A 16,288-nucleotide genomic window follows, 5' to 3' on the forward strand; every position below is an offset into this window, starting at 1 on the left:
GTTTTCGCTGCAATAATTTAAAATCATGTTTGGTTTCGAGCCATTATGAAATGACTGAAATGATACTTGGACGATAAGATAAGATAAAAAGATGAAAACTTTAATAACGTGTCGGGTAAATCTAGTTTACATTTACGTAAAATAATTGTGGACACCTAACTAATGGTGAATTTAGAATTAAGAATTATGATTTAAATCCTAAATCCTATAAGTCCCTCGCCATGAGCGATGATGCGATCTTCGCTCGACAATATTTGGTAAAAACACGGTGGTTACGATTATTTTTAGAATAGGACGGATTCATGGGGAAAAGGTTAAGAGAAATTGATATTTTGAATAGATATGCGTTTTACATCACCCTACTTACACAATCTAAATGGCTAACACCCACCTAATCTAACTTTAGATCAGTGGGTTCAAGCCGTTTTAAATGATCATCTCAGTCTTCCCAGTAGCTCATTAAATATGCATAAACATTTCGACCAATCAAATCCCTCACTCATCGGTGAACAAGCCAAGGTGATCGCTGCGAAATGCGTCGGTTAAAGCCCGTCTTCCTTGATATGAAGAATATTGGGCGCGATGGAAAGAAAACCACTGTATCGATTCCGCTGAGAGTGGATCTTGGTAAGCAGCCTCATAAGAGTACGGAGGAAAATAGTCAGGACACCAACAATCCAGTAGAACAAGATGTCCCTCTTGACGATCTCGACAAGCAGGAACTCTCAACTCCACAGCAAAATCGTGTTTTGAGTATCTCTGCTGACTGGGAAAAGGTACGGGAAAAGTTGCTGAATTCGTACATTGAAGAACAGCATCTTCCAGACAATACTAACTGTGTGAACTGTCAAAAGAGTACCGCTACAACACGATGTGAATACTGTGGCCCTCACCAGTACTTCTGTGTTGAATGTGCACGAGCTCTGCATGTCAATCGAAACAAGTTTCATGTACTTGAGCAATGGAAGGTGTGTATGAATATTTTGAGGCAGGTTGTATTCTAGCTACTTTTAGTGTAACATATCTGTTTAAACTGTACTTTAATCTACTTCTTACTTTCTTTATTTTAATAGGATGGGGTATGCAGATGAGGCAACTGTTAGCTATGGCCATACGTGCAGAACCGCAACAGTAAAGCTGTTCAGACCTCTGGATGCCTCAGGTCAGTTCATTTCATTTATAGTGGTTAGAGAATACTAGAATGGTTTTAAATCGAAGCGTTCTTTTTCAATTTCATCTGCTCCTTTGTCACATTTTCCTGCCGCTTGCCTAAAATCAAGAACGCTGATGATAATGATACGATATTTAAATTCTCTCAATATGTCAGGGCCCATAATTGGCTGTCCAATAATTTCTAATTATTGGACCGGGTAATGTCCTGAATGATTCCACATGCAATTAAGTTTTGTAATGATATGGCTTGCCATTAAGTCCAAAGAGAAACAATAAACTTGGCTTGCATCTATCTGTAAGAGCCTTTTCTGTCGTGCTGGGAGAATATTGGCCCTTGGAATTTTCTGTACAGACCTCGCTGCACTTGGTTTGTACTTTCAAGACCTCGGGCCAATATTCTCCTAGTATGGCCCTCGCGGTTGGTTAAGGTCTCTACATGGCCCTCAACAAAGTAAGAGGTATGTAAAGCTGTATGTAATGTTTTTCTTTTTTTTCGTTTTGTTTACTTAACTTCATAAGTTGTTCATTTATTTTTTTATGAATGTCAGGAAATCATCACCTCAAATATGTACAAGTGTGTGATTGTGAGCCGCATGCTGTCACACTCTTAAAATGTCAGTTCTGGCCAGGGTCACCAGCAAATCCCACCACAGGATTCAGCTTCAAACTGATGAAGTTTGTGGAGAAGGTCTTTCTTCATTGTCAAGTGTCCCTGCTAAACATCACAGAAGTGATCACAGAACTCAATCCCCCAATCCTCAGCTACAACCAACACATGTAGGTTTGCTTGCAAAGAGTCTTTTTCAGACATATGACCAGACTTTTTTTAATTGATTGATTTTGGTTGGACGGTATGCTTTTTTTAGGTGAGCTCAATTTACAGTATCCTTAATTCAGAATGCTTTGAAGAATTCAGGTATGTGTGGTTATAGGTTGAGAGTATCAAAGCTGCTAATTTGTGGACGTACAAGGTCTACTAAGGTATTATTGATATTAGAATTAATATAATTATTACTACTATTATTATTGTTGTTGTTCTTGTTATATTATTATTATTATTATTATTATTATTATTATTATTATTATTAGTAGTAGAAGTATATAAGAACGATCCTTCGCAGTAAAGCACTATTTGAGCAATAGTGGAAATCAGACCTGAAAAAAATTTCAGGCCTGTACGGGATTCGAACCACTGACCTCTGCGATACTAGTGCAGCGCTCTACTAATTGAGCTAACAAGCCAACTGGGAGCAGGCCATCAAATTAATTAATTTGATGGCCTGCTCCCAGTTGGCTTGTTGGCTCAATTGGTAGAGCGCTGCACTAGTATCGCAGAGGTCAGTGGTTTGAATCCCGTACAGGCCTGAAATTTTTTTCAGGTCTGATTTCCACTATTGCTCAAATAGTGCTTTACTGCGAAGGATCGTTCTTATATACGTCTCATAACCGCAGTTCACTCATATGTTTCATATGTTTGTTGTTATTAGTAGAAGTAGTAGAAGTAGTAGTAGTAGTAGTAGTAGTAGTAATAGTAATAGTAGAGACAGTCACAATACGATTTACAAGTGCTTCTTTATATAATTATTATATTTCTTTATTTATTATCTAGTTACCCAGGTTAAATATATAGATGTGAAACTCATGCTTTGCTTTTGTCACTTTTGTGTTCATATGATTCAAAGATACATTGACTGTTTGTTTTAAGGTGAAGATTCCATTTACATTACAAGACATATTTCTTGCTGTGGATGTACATCTACTGACTTCCTGTAAAAAGATAATTAGTCCTAATTGACATTTTCTTGTTTTCACGAGAAGGTATTTCATGCATCAGTACAAGCATTGTACAAACTACAATGGAAATTTGTACGATGGAGCTTGGTGTCCTATATGTCCAAGGTTAACTATACATTGTAATTTGTTCTGAATAGTAGCTTGCACTTGAGGAATATTATTATGGCATTCATTTTGGGGCACACAAAATGCACTCATCTTTACACTAGTGCTGTAGTTCTGCAGTATTCATTTTAAGTTGTTGTTGCTGTTCTGTTTTATATCTATTTTTCTCTTTTCCCCTCTCTTTTGAATAGGATGATGGTATACTCATTGAGAGCATGGATGGGTGCTTTGGATTGTGTAGAAAAAAGGAGAAAGGGCATGATTTAGGAATACCCAAACATGGAACACTCCTATTTGAAGACCAGGATGATGTTGACAATTTTGTCAACAGTTATGGCAAAGCTGGAGCAGACATGGGACAGGTCTGTATATAAGATGGTGCAATTCTCAGATGTTAATTTGAGAATTGTATGATTTTCCTTTTGGCCCTTTGAATTCAAGATTTTCAGTTTTTGTCCCTTTTTTATCACAGAACTGCGTAAGTTCCATGCTGGAGAGGTTCTTTCAGCTTTAAGATCAAAAGGCAAAAACAAACTCTTTGACGAGAAAGGTGTCTTTGGGCGAGTATGCAGACATGACTTTCCTAAAGGATTCCTTAACATAAAGCATGGTGAAAGGTATGGAGTATAATTATGTAAATACATTTTACCTAATGTTGTGCTCAATCCTACATGTATTGTCTGTTAGAGAATTAGATGATAGAGCCATGATTATTATGAATTTGTCAAGCTGACAATTAGCACACTTGTGTATACAATGCAGGGGCATCCTATGATTCTTTACACTAATAGCATCACCATTGTATAACTTTGTTATCAATTTGAATGTCATATTAAAGGAAATATATTTAATTTGTCTTAGATTTTGTGTAAAAAGATATAAAAGAAAAAATTGGTTATTGATTCACCTTTTCAATAATCTTTTCTCTCTACAGAATATCATACTCTGTTTATGAGCTTAAGAGGCTTAGAAGTCTTAATGAGAGCACCAGAAGCAGAGTAATCATCATGTATGACATCGCTTGTCTATTAGCACACCATTTGAAGGTAAGTAAATTTTTTGAACATGACTGTACAGGAGGCTAAATGGTAATTCTAAAGTGGTATTTAATTTTGTAGAACTGTCCAAAGTATTTTCTATTAAATTTGGGATGAAATAAAATAATTTATTGGAACAGTCTGGAATTATGTGAGTTGTGGAAATTAAATGAAGATGTAATCGTCAGAGTTATGAAATGAATTTTGAGCAGTTGGCTCAATCAAATAAAACTTCATTTCTGCAGCTCACGTTAGTCCATTGCCTGTTTCATCACTTCCTCTTGTGGGTACTGGCTTGCTCCCAACATATGGCGGCTCATAGCTCAGTGGATAGAGCATTGTAATGACAATGTCATGGGCTGAAATCGCAATGGGGCCAGATTCGTTTCTTCTTTGTGTTTGGTTCAATTCCCATTATTGCTTACATTTAAATTGCATGAATATCTGTGAGGATCACATCTTAACTTCAGAATAGTTTGTTACTTCTTACACAATTTTCATTTACATGATAATTATATTTGTTAGTGTTCATGTCAGGAAAGCCTCTTGGAAGGTGTTTATGTTGCCATACCCATATTCCATTGCTATGGGCACAAGGCATCATGCCAGGTTAGCAATTATATATTAGTCTAACGGTAAATGGCCTGGTGACAATGTGAAGAAATGTGTGGCAATGCCACGACATTGGTTAAATACAGTTGTAATTATAATAAACATCACACGCTTACCAATGGGTGAGCAGTGTGGGATCAGAAATCTGACAGCACTTTCCAAAATCAAAATCAAAAGCAAATGATCTCCAAGGGTCAGCTTAGCAAGCGAGGTAAAATATTTAAGCACATGTACATGTTCCTTTTAAAAGAGTGGCCACCCTACATAAACCTATCAGCTTCGGAAAAGACCACCGGCCAGTGAGCCTTTACTCGAGGTTAATTTTACCTAAATTGAAAATTAAAATTTTTGAGTATATAGGATGCAGTGTAGGTGGTTTTAGTGGTTGTTATCTTTTGAGTGTTTATTTTACTGGAAAGTTGGGGCGAAAATGCAATGCGGGAGGAGATCTCCTACTGGCTTGGTAAACATATTTTTGTTCTAACTCTTCACTGTTTTCCTAATTCAAGATGGTGCTCTGCACACTCGATTTGGAAATATTCGTTCACACTGCTAAAATCTGCCTGCACTGTAGGCTAGTACATGTATTGGCTAACTATCTCATGCAAGGTCCATGCCATATTGATTCTTAGGTTTATCTTCAATGTGATTGTCTGTAGATCCAATACAGTCCAAGAAGGATCAAGGGAACTGGATTGACAGATGGTGAAGGGGTGGAAAGGTTATGGTCCTTTCTGCGTAAGTTTTCCTCTGTCACTAAAGAAATGAGTGCTCACAAGAGGATAGATGTTTTGACTGATGGGCTTCTTCACTATGCCCAACATTTGTATCACAAATTTGGTATGGTTAATTTTATTGAACACATAACTCTCACGTTTCTGTAGGTTTTGCTGAAAAGTAAAAGATATATCAACTATTGACCAGAACTTTAGCTGGACAGCTTTATCTACCCTGTGTTTTCTGTCGTATAAATTGCAATTCTTCATTTTTTCAATAAGGACGTGTGTTAAGATGTAAGTCGAGGTTGATTACTCTCATAAGCACACATTAAACTGATTCCTTTCAATGTTCACAGGTGTTACTCTAAAAGCAAAGTTTGCTAGGGCAGAAACTCTTCTACATGATGTAAGTGCAAAGCTTGAGGAACTCACTGAAAAACTTCCAGGTATACATTTTAAACTTTTTTTTTTACTCATTGCATTGAAAATCAGCACAATGACTTACATCCATGCGTTTCCGCCCGATTATTGCAATACAATTTGTATTTACCTGTACTAGGTTGTGATGATGATGTGATACAAGAGTGGCAAAAGAAAGAAGTGGAAGCGCTGAAACCAAAAGAACACGGTAGTTTTATTCCTCAGAATTTATTAAAACTCAGTAGGGAAAACAGTTTTTTTGTATTCACTAATACATTATTAATCTGTCACAGGATTAACACTGCAGTGGGACGAATCATATGCCAGCTTCCTCCTTAAGTCTAAAAAACTCAGGTAAATAGTGGGGAAGTACCACCTACCAAATTCATGATTTACATTATAGCGAGTACCTGAGCTTTTCGAAAGCGATTAATGTTGTAAGAGGCGAAATTCCTACCTAACCAATCGTTGTGGTAGACTACGTGAAACTAATCTTTTAGTTGTTTCATGGCATTAGCTATAATCCTTTGTGACTTCGGCTTGAATAGAGCTGTTTTGTGGAGCTTTCTTCGGTGAAACCCAGTCTGGTCAAGTCAGGTAAAAAACTAGTCAGCTCAGTGGTACTTAATAAATATACTTTGGAGCCAACTTTGTTGTTGTTAGTCATTGCTGCGAGGATAGTCAACAGCCGTAAGTAGATCCCGGCCTTCCTGCAGCCAGCGAGTGCCCCCAGGAAAACCTTTTCCCAGAAGAAGTTTATCGAGTTGTCCCCCGTCCATCCGTTTATTTGTGAAGGCAAAAACCCGTTTTCACAATAATATAACAAACGTATTCGTACTTCCCTTTTTTTCCACCTTAGCTGATATAATTACTAAGTATTCAACTGAACATATCTTGTACTTATCTCCACCCACTTAATTTTTTTTTTCAAGAAATTAATTTAGCTATGTACAAGATAAAGATGAAGGGAAGGTAAAAGATGTTGAAAAGAAAATCAAACGGTAAGTCATAAAGATGCAAATTTCTTCCTTGTAGCAACGACTGGAATAATCAGGTTCTGCAGAGAGAGAATTAGGGGTGCCAAATTAAAGACAAATAATAATTCTCTCTAACTTGCATTTATTGTACATAGGAACGAGAAGGCCATAGTAGCCATGGAAAAGAAGCATCACATCAAAGAAAGATGGTCCGATTTGTCCCGTGTGTTTGTAACCGTAAAGTCACGCCTCTACGAGAAGAGAAAGAGCGAACTCTTGTTGAAGTTACTGTGTATGACATCCGAAATATGTTTCTTGGTGGAATTGAAACGAAAATATGCTGGTAATAAACTGAAGAAATTGCTGTGTAAAATATTTAGTAGCATGTGTATTTTGGTGATCATGGTCTGCAGTAATTCCGTCGTTATGTTACTGCGTATGCCAGTTGTAGGCTAGGCATTGTACTGCGATTATTTGAGAAGGGGTATGAGGGCTAAATTTTCCCAGTTCCCAAGTCTTACACACTTACATTTTTCCGTCTTATCCATAAAACTGCCACTGCATTGCGTCTTTAGTTATTGTGAACTTTTTAATTTTCAGATGGTCAAGCAATTTCCATAAAGCTCGCAAAGCAGATCGACAAAGTCGTGAAGTCCATCCACAAAACTTTGTCTGAAGTAAATGGGTATCTTCCTAATGATTTACCCCAAATTCTTTATGACGATGCTAAGGATCCAAGGAGCAGCATTTACTCTGAAGTCCAAGAGGAAGGGGACACTATTCCTGCTCTTGTTAGGAGGCAGATAATTGACCTTTTCTGCTTACACAACAGGTGTCAGGAAGAGCTTAAGCTGTTGAAAGAGGAAATGAATCGCCTTGTCTCTTTTGTCCAAAACGAAATCAGGCTTCTAGACGAATCAGTAGAAGCGCTTCTGCCTCTCACTGATAACCCTCTTAATGCAGGAATGATAGCTTGCCTTAAAAAAAAAAAAAAAAAAAAAAAAAAAAAAGAAACGGATGATTCACTGTAATCACATTTCCTCGCTGCTGCTTTTGTGGGGTGGTATCTTGGATTCCCCTCAAACTATTGATCATGCTGAGGTAGCAAAAACCTATGCTCGTTTGAGTGGTATCGACTATCTTCCAGATGACGAGAAATCAGTGAATCGATGATGGAGGAAGATGTGGACGATGAGGCCTTTGTGTTGGAACTATCATCAGACAGCGAATTATCTGATGATGAATAAAGCTCACTTTGTCTCTGGTGCTTGCCAAAACCATACAGAAACAGCCGTTGTTTTGTTTATGTGCGAGCGCTAATAGCGGGTAAACTTCTCGGAAAACCCAATAAATATCAATTTGTTTTATTAGCTTCGCCAACCGGCAGGGACACCGCAACAGCTTGCGCCAATTACTGCGGGCCCAGTAAACCCACCCATCCCACCCCAGGGGAGGACATCCATCACACAGTAATCTCGTGCGTGGGAAATTAACGTCTCCTACCCCCAACCCTGCAGGAGACGGCACCTCCATTCCTTCGTCCCTATCCGAGAAGACTAGAACATCTAACCATTTCTCGATGTTATAGAAAGGTAGCAAATTCTTCTCAATTATTTTAAGACCTTGCGTGTTGGCCCGGCCGGGGTTCGAACCCTCGACCTCTCCCACAACAGTCAAGCGCTCTATCCATTGGGCCAACTGGGCGGCTATACATCGTGTAGGATTATACTGACTGGCTAATCATCACAATATGTTTTAATAAATTCTCACCGTTGGCAAATTTCATCTTGGTGGTGATTCGTTGCAGTTTTACGTTATTAGGATTATACATAACATGTGTAGAGGGCATATTTTATACGCTAATCGGTGCCGAAGGTCCCTTAATTAACGGACACTCTTAAGTGGACAGCTCTACTTACCCACCTTGTCAAAACCCCGTTTTATTAGACTCCCATACAGACTCTGTTAGGTTCTGATATGATTGAAAATTATGTTTGTATGGATTGGAGTTCACTGGACGTGCAATTGTAGGCGTGGAAAAGATGTCGGACCATGAGTCGCCATTGTCATGCAATTTTGAGAGGTCCACCATTGTCGAACCAAAACATTAGTCATCTTTGTCGATCTGTACCAAAGGGAATGATAGATAAACGGAGATTAGCAAGTGTGGGGTGGGTGCCTCGAATATCTACATAAACTCTGTATTTTAATTATCGCTTTTATGAGGCACTATATATTTTAGGTTTAAATACTCTAGTTGATGAGCCAAATACTGAACTCGGTCGTCGTCCTTCAGTACATTGTCAATTCGGACCATCCTTAATGCACTGAAATGACGCTTTTTGAGCGTTGCATAGTTTACGTAACCATCACCCGTCCAACAAAAGTTTTTAGTTTTTAATTTCAAACTTCATTTGTATCGTTGATCTTATCCATAGAATTCATGCGGTTTTATCTATTTATTAATTTTTATATTGTTAATGTAAATTGTTTCGATAACAGCAGGTCCACATCAGCTACTTTTAGCTGCCTTAATTCAACCTGCTATACGAAATAAAGTGTATGTATGTATGTAGATATACCCATGTACCTCCTATCATTCTTAGATGGCAATGGATCTCATTATGTAACCTTGCTATACAGTGTTTAGGCAAAACATATCTTGGTGACATCCATGAAATACTGAATATGTGCCACATAATTTCCAATTTCTGTTATGTATGATATCAAGTTGAGGAGCTAAATAGGGAAAAGAATCAGGAAAAGGCCAAAGGAAATCAGGAAAATAGGCAATTTATGAAATTTCTTATTGTTCTGAGTTCTGCTTTCAAGAGGATTGTGTTCATTGTAGTTACATAGATTAGTGTTTTCTCTACTGTAAACAGCATTCTTAACCTTTTTCAATTCACACTCATTTTAACACATTGCATTTTCCCTTTATTTTCAGCAAAACCAAGAGGCGCATGAGATGTTGTCCACTACGGGAATGTACCTGGGTTGGACGACGCTTCGATTACCACCTACCAAAAGTACACAATATCGGCAAAGGTTCTGAAAAGTACTTGTCGCTAGTACAAAAAAGATGCTGAGTTTTAATTTTATGTTAATTTCTGTTTTTTTTTTGTACTATCAAGCTTCTACAAGTGGTCTTTGTTACAAAATATGAAATGCATGTAACGTATTGTTATAACATACAACTATAGGTAATAAATGAAAAGTACTTGCATATACTACATTTTCTATTCATTTATAGGGTCACACACCACTTGGGTTTACCACTGAAAATGATCAATAAATGAACAAAAAAACTTCTAGGCTAATCATTATCTATAGTTTGATAATTGTAACAATTTAAGAACCACGATTAGGATTCTCTGTTTGTCAGCTGGCTATCATTGAAAATTGGCTTTCTGACAGGTTATTCGAAAAAGTATATTAAATTAAAGTTTATGTTTGAAAAAACGAAAAAAAAAAATGCTACCAGTTTGAGTTCCTGTTTTCTGTCTACATATACAGCAGTACTTACATATAATTTGGGTGAAGTCATTAGTAGCATAGTCTATAAAATTATATGATGGTGATTGATAATTATTTCAATGATTTGAGTGGAAAATGAATTCATGAGCTTTGAGTTTTGATATTTTACACTGTTGGATGGAATGTTCCTTTTTTGTTTCATGGATCTTTAAGTTTTGTCTAAATAGCAATTCAAAGATGTGCTCATATGTGGCACTAAAAACTTCTCTATGTTCTTTATGTGATTTATGATGTTATGCCTTTATAGTCTTGTGCCCACACTGAATTAAAGTGCATAAATATTGTTAAATTTTAAATAATAGTGCTACTTCTTAAGGCAGCATATATTGCATTGTTAAATACTTCAGGTATATTAAAATACTGGTCATCTGAAATTTCTATCCACTGCAAAAAATATAATGGCCCATAGGGTCCATTTTTGATCAAGTTGGCAATAGTAACATTAAATCCTGATGATTGTTGAGTAATTTGTAGTTGGATTGGCCTTGTAAGTCAAGCCAATACCCTTTTAGCTTGAAAGTAAATGATGCTTTAACTAGTTTTGATGGATTCTGGATACTGTAGAAAAGGCAGAATTTCTCATCTTCTGACTCAGTAAACACTGGGACAATAAGCCCTTGTGTTTCTGTGGAGTGTTGAATATTAGCACCGACAGCAAGCCATGCATCATCTTCAAAAAAAAACTATATTCATTTAACCTTAGTCTCTCTTCCTGGCCAAGTCTCAACTCCACAACCTCCACATCTTGTTCTTTAATCTTGTCAGACAGTCTAACTACCCTTTCTGCACATTGTCTGTCCACTATCCTGGACAGAAGAGTGACTACTGTTTCAGGCTGAGTTAGAGAGGGAATAACGTTCCTCTTGCTTTGCAAGTTTATATCTAAATTATCGGTAATCACAAATTTAATTTCGCTTTTTTTCTCCATTACGGCCTGGAGTTGCTTAGTGCCATAATGGAAGGGTTTCTTAAAGAAAATGCCATCTGGGAGATTTTCTACTGTAAAACCCCCATGTAGATACGGCACCCTGCTGCCTGATTTCTTTATTCCTTCACCTACAGTGCGAAAGAAAGAGAAACATTTATTGGTAATGATAATAGCACTGAGTGGAGTAAAATTTAGGAAGTAATTGGGGAAGTAACGAGCCTGATTACCCCTGAAATGTATGACAGTAAGTCTTATTGACCATTTCCACATGTCACATCATACACTTTCTTTGCTAAAATGTGAGACACAAGGTAGGAATAAGTAATTCAATTTCATTGGCTAGTGCCATTTTCCACTGGATTTTCATTGGCTGCATATCACTGTCAGATTTGACCTGTCCAATTACAAGCAGCTGTAATGATTATCACACAGGCCAAATTGGACAGTTTGCTTATTACAGTATTCAGATTAAGGATCAAATAATCGCTGTTCAGAATCAATCAGGTTTGAGGATTTTGTTATAGACATCATTATCATCTTTGTTGTTACTGCCTCCTAGTTAGTTCAATTGCTTAGAGCGCCGGATTGTGTTGTGCGGGTTTGAGGCCCAGTCGGATCAATACTCATGGCCTTAAAATACCTGAGGAGAATTTTCTACCTTTCTATAATATCAAGAAATGGATAGATATTCTAGTCTTCTTGGATAAGGACGAATAAACTGTAGGCCCCATCTCCTGCAGGGTTAGAGGTAGGAAATGTTAATTTCCCACGCACGAGATTACTGTGTGATGGATGTCCTCCACTGGGGTGGGATGTGTGGGGGGAAAGGTGAGGTCGTTACATGGACTGAAGTGGCTGGAAAAGGTGCCTGATAATGCTGACGTCCGATCTCAACCTTAATGACATTGTAAACCTTAGCAGAAGTACTGCAGCCCATGCTGCTATTAAGGTATATATCGAATAAGCCATTCACAACCAATCAGCTAATAATAATAATGATGACGATGATGATGATGATGATGATGATGATGATGATGACAACAATTACATGTTAATATCTGTACTATAAAGTAAATAATATATATATTTTTAAACTTACTGTATTTGGAATTGAATAGCTGTTGTACATCTTTGTATGTGTACCTCTCATTGGTGCAAGCTAAATAAATAGAGAGGTACTATGTAGTTTCGCAGGTCTATTTTGATAACATACTCACCTTATTTACAATCATGAATAATCTCATCAATTGGATGACACACTGAATAGTATAAGCTACTGATATAAGCTTTTGCTAAATACAGTTGCATGCCAAAAAATCAACAAAACACTTTCAAAGATGTCTATAATATTACTAATTCAAAGTAATAATATAATACCAAAGTGGTCTCGGAATTTGATGTTGATGTCAGGACTCAGGCATAAAAAAGAGTACCCTGCACTTGATCCAAAGTTGTACACTTGGCCTGAAGTGTCTTGAAAAATCAGAGAAGATTCACAGCCTAAGTCTTCTAGAAACATGATCTGTTGAAGTAGCTAATGAAAAAGTAAAATGTGGCACGAGGATAATTACTCAAAAGGACACAAACATCTGCATGTTCCATTAATTACCACAGAGTATAATTAACAATTATTCGTCGAAGGAGAGGTGAATATCGTCAAATAGTCCCCGAGACGAAGTAGAGGGGATTATTCCACAGTATTCACCGAACCTGAGGTGAATAATTGTTTTAGTATAATTTCAGAGCTGAACAACAGAGAGATTTCTAAAATCATAACATTTTAGTAACATTTACTAACATTTTATTTTAACATTTTATATAAAACATGCTGAGCGGTTTATATAGCGTCATATAAGGAACCGCTCGACCAATCAGATTGTTGGAAACTCTTTGCTCAGCTCTAAAATTATACTAACAACAATTAGAAATTATTCATCCACTTTTAATAAAGTTTTAAATTATTCTGAATTTTCAAGGTTTATGCTGCCTAATTGGATTTTGGCTTAGAGATTATTTCTTAAAGTGGTTGAAATCTTTACCTCATTTAGAAGATTTTTCCTGTGAGCTGATATCAACTTAGATTTTTGAGCCTCACTAAGCTGTGAAACATCTGGGGCCTTTAAACTTTCTGCTTTTCCTTTGAACTCATCTTTTTCTGCAGATGTCATGTCATGCCATTTCTTGGCAGCTTCTTTGTTCTTTTGAGGCAAAGAAAATTTCTTGCACTCATCTAGCAAAAAAAAAAAATTAAATTAAATTTTTCATGTCTACTGAATATCAATTGAATTGGTTTGACTATTATAATGTCACTGCATGATTTTCAGTTTCTTCAGCAATCAAATATCTGACTAAAATTGAAAATAAATTAATCAACCACTCTATTATGGTGTTAAAGGTTAAAAGAAGCTGAGGATGAAAACCCTTTTGGGTTGCAATATAGATCTCTGTCGGACCCCCACCCTTGCAAGTACCCCTCCTGGGGTTTAGACACATTTAACAAAACCACTGTCCATTATTGATTTAAATCTGGTATCCTGGCACCAAAATACAATTAACATCCAGCAGATAAAGTTAGGAGAGAAAGCTACAATATTCATTTCTTAGAAATAATTCACTAGTAGAGGTTTATTAATGATACCCATAGACGTACAGGCACCTTTGGACTTGGAGGGAGGACTCTGACCTCCATGCCTGAAAAAATTACACAATTTCCTAATGTGTTAGCATTAAACTGATGTAGAACTGCCTTAAAATTAAGCATTTTACCTGACAAATGTTGAAATTTTTTTTTAAATTGGGGGGGGGGGGATTTGCAAATAACCCATCCCCCAGGATTGTAATGACTCTAATGTTACCCTATAATTATTTTAGCAATGGTCTATAATAGTTACAATGCATGTAAACAATTTGTTCTTAGTGTTTGAAAACATTATCAGGCCTCTCACCTGACTTGAAATACTCTGAACAGAACATGTTGTAGGAGTGTGAGCCACGTGAACCCGTTGGAATCTTAATTGGCTTTGGAGCTGCTTGTACTCCAGAACTTATCTTTTCCTTTTGTCTAGCATTTCCAATCCATTTCTATATAAATGTGTCACATTCAAATAAAGTATTTCAAAATGCCTCAAGCTACAATAGCAACCCTTCCCTTTTTGCTCTCTCTCCCTTGCTGGCCCTATAGTGGCCCAGCCAGGGTAAATTCCTACAAGGGACATATATGGCCCAAAGAGTAGCGATAGCATATATGAAAGTCTGAAAAATTTAAGATCTCGTTCACCAAAATTCCAACAACAACAACAAGGTGGAGAAATATAGACAAAATAATGACACCATAGGTTTTTAAATTCAGACAAGCAACACAGGGAACCCCCTGGCAGGACCTGACCCTATTAATACCCATGCAAGCTGCGCGCAGAAGCTCTGAGCTTGTATACTTTACTTGATCAATAGATTGTATTCAATCCAGAACAGAATGATTGGCTGGAAAAAAATCAATAAAGGTAGATCTTCTTGGTATGTACATGGATGTCGAATGGATGACAAATGTAACATTCAACCACTCTAGATTGATGATGTAACCTAAACTTCGAGCCAGGATTCGATCGTTAGCTATCAGGTTACCTACTATTAACACTTTCAGGTTAGCCTACTTTTCAGCTCCAATTAGCCAAACTTGTGCTCCGGTTAGACTCAGAGCACTCAGGTTAGCCTAACTAGCTCTTCTGTTGGCCAACAGGGCACTAGGGTTAGCCTACGTTTAACTAAGGTTGCTTACGTTAGCTCTCAATAGGGTAACACAACGTAATTATTCTTTATAATTTATAATAATGGATGAGTAAACGCCTATCTTCTTTTACCGGTTTATTCTTGATCATTGATTATACTGAAGACTGCAAGCGTATTTTCGAGCATAAAACGGCACAAAACAATTATTTAAAAAAAAGGGAGCTTCCTTTTAATTAACGAGGCAAACAATAACCACAACGCCTCATTATGAATAGTACAATCGTACAGTGAACTTCCTTGACCTTGGTATATGACCGGCAAAATTCTGTTTAAGAATCGATCCTTTAAAAGATAAGTTGGTGCAGTACACAGAGTGAGGGAAGTATAATTCTGAAGGACAATATACCGCTACATCATTTACATAATTATGTCGGTGCGCTTTGAAGAAAGAAGCAGTCACCACAATGATCGCTATTATTATTCGACGAGATGTAAATAAGTGGCGGGGTATTCCGCATACATAAAACATGGTAGTGTTTCAGTCCAACTAATAAATATCTTACCTTTACTTGATCAATAGTCAGCCCAGTTTCCTCGGCTGCCACACCAATCTTTTCGGTATTACCAGAACGGCATGTTTTCATGCCGCCGTCATAATATTCTTGTAGTTTTGACCTTTGTACATCGCTTATTTTATTATATGCTCTTTTGCGAGCTCTACTTGTATCCTTGTCAGTCATAGTGACGAAGAAGCGCCAAAAGTACACGACAAAGCCGATAAAACCTTAACGTCCAAACCAAGAAGAGCTAGCGAATTCGTAACTATTCGGTAAAGGATTTCCCCCTACACATCCGAAATGAAGGGATTTCATTGGTTGAAATGTTTATAGATATTTAATAAGCTACTGGGAAGACTTAGATGATCATTTGAGACGGCTTGAACCCACTGATCTAAATTTAGATTATATGGGTGTTAGCCATTTAGATTGTGTAAGTAGGGTGTTTACATATAATTCCGCAAGTCTTCGGTATCAGCCCACCTGGATGAGAATGTGATTGCAATCTAACTGCGACGAAAAATTAAAAATAACCAAATCTCAACCGCAGTCACGACGTCTTTCTATAAAAGCTCTCTCGTATGCCTTTCCAAGTTGAAATCTAATCAAGTACAGCCCATAAATCGCACTTCTGGTTGTGTTAACTTTTACAGCAAGATATTGGGAAAAGACCAAAAAGGTTCGAAAATAACGAGTCCAAGGA

General features: G+C 37.1%; 2 pseudogenes across 2 annotated transcripts; one reads left to right on the forward strand and one right to left on the reverse strand.

Annotated features, from left to right (window-relative positions):
* Positions 1 to 361: 361 nt before the first annotated feature.
* On the forward strand, positions 362 to 8,617 carry LOC148733840 (uncharacterized; annotated as a pseudogene). The gene is made up of 16 exons (XR_016000655.1): positions 362 to 970; positions 1,074 to 1,162; positions 1,722 to 1,950; positions 2,040 to 2,089; positions 2,992 to 3,072; positions 3,263 to 3,441; positions 3,551 to 3,689; positions 4,007 to 4,118; positions 4,635 to 4,718; positions 5,381 to 5,561; positions 5,797 to 5,886; positions 6,000 to 6,068; positions 6,154 to 6,214; positions 6,793 to 6,861; positions 6,993 to 7,180; positions 7,438 to 8,617. The product of XR_016000655.1 is annotated as an uncharacterized LOC148733840 (transcript).
* A 1,907-nt stretch (positions 8,618 to 10,524) lies between these two features.
* LOC148733841 (uncharacterized) lies at positions 10,525 to 15,880 on the reverse strand (annotated as a pseudogene). The gene is made up of 6 exons (XR_016000817.1): positions 15,592 to 15,880; positions 14,248 to 14,383; positions 13,342 to 13,532; positions 12,680 to 12,824; positions 12,402 to 12,461; positions 10,525 to 11,430 (listed from the first exon to the last, which is right to left on the reverse strand). The product of XR_016000817.1 is annotated as an uncharacterized LOC148733841 (transcript).
* Between the last annotated feature and the right edge of the window lie 408 nt (positions 15,881 to 16,288).

This window comes from Stylophora pistillata, chromosome 4 (assembly GCF_964205215.1).
Source record: "Stylophora pistillata chromosome 4, jaStyPist1.2, whole genome shotgun sequence".
Lineage (NCBI taxonomy): Eukaryota > Metazoa > Cnidaria > Anthozoa > Scleractinia > Pocilloporidae > Stylophora > Stylophora pistillata.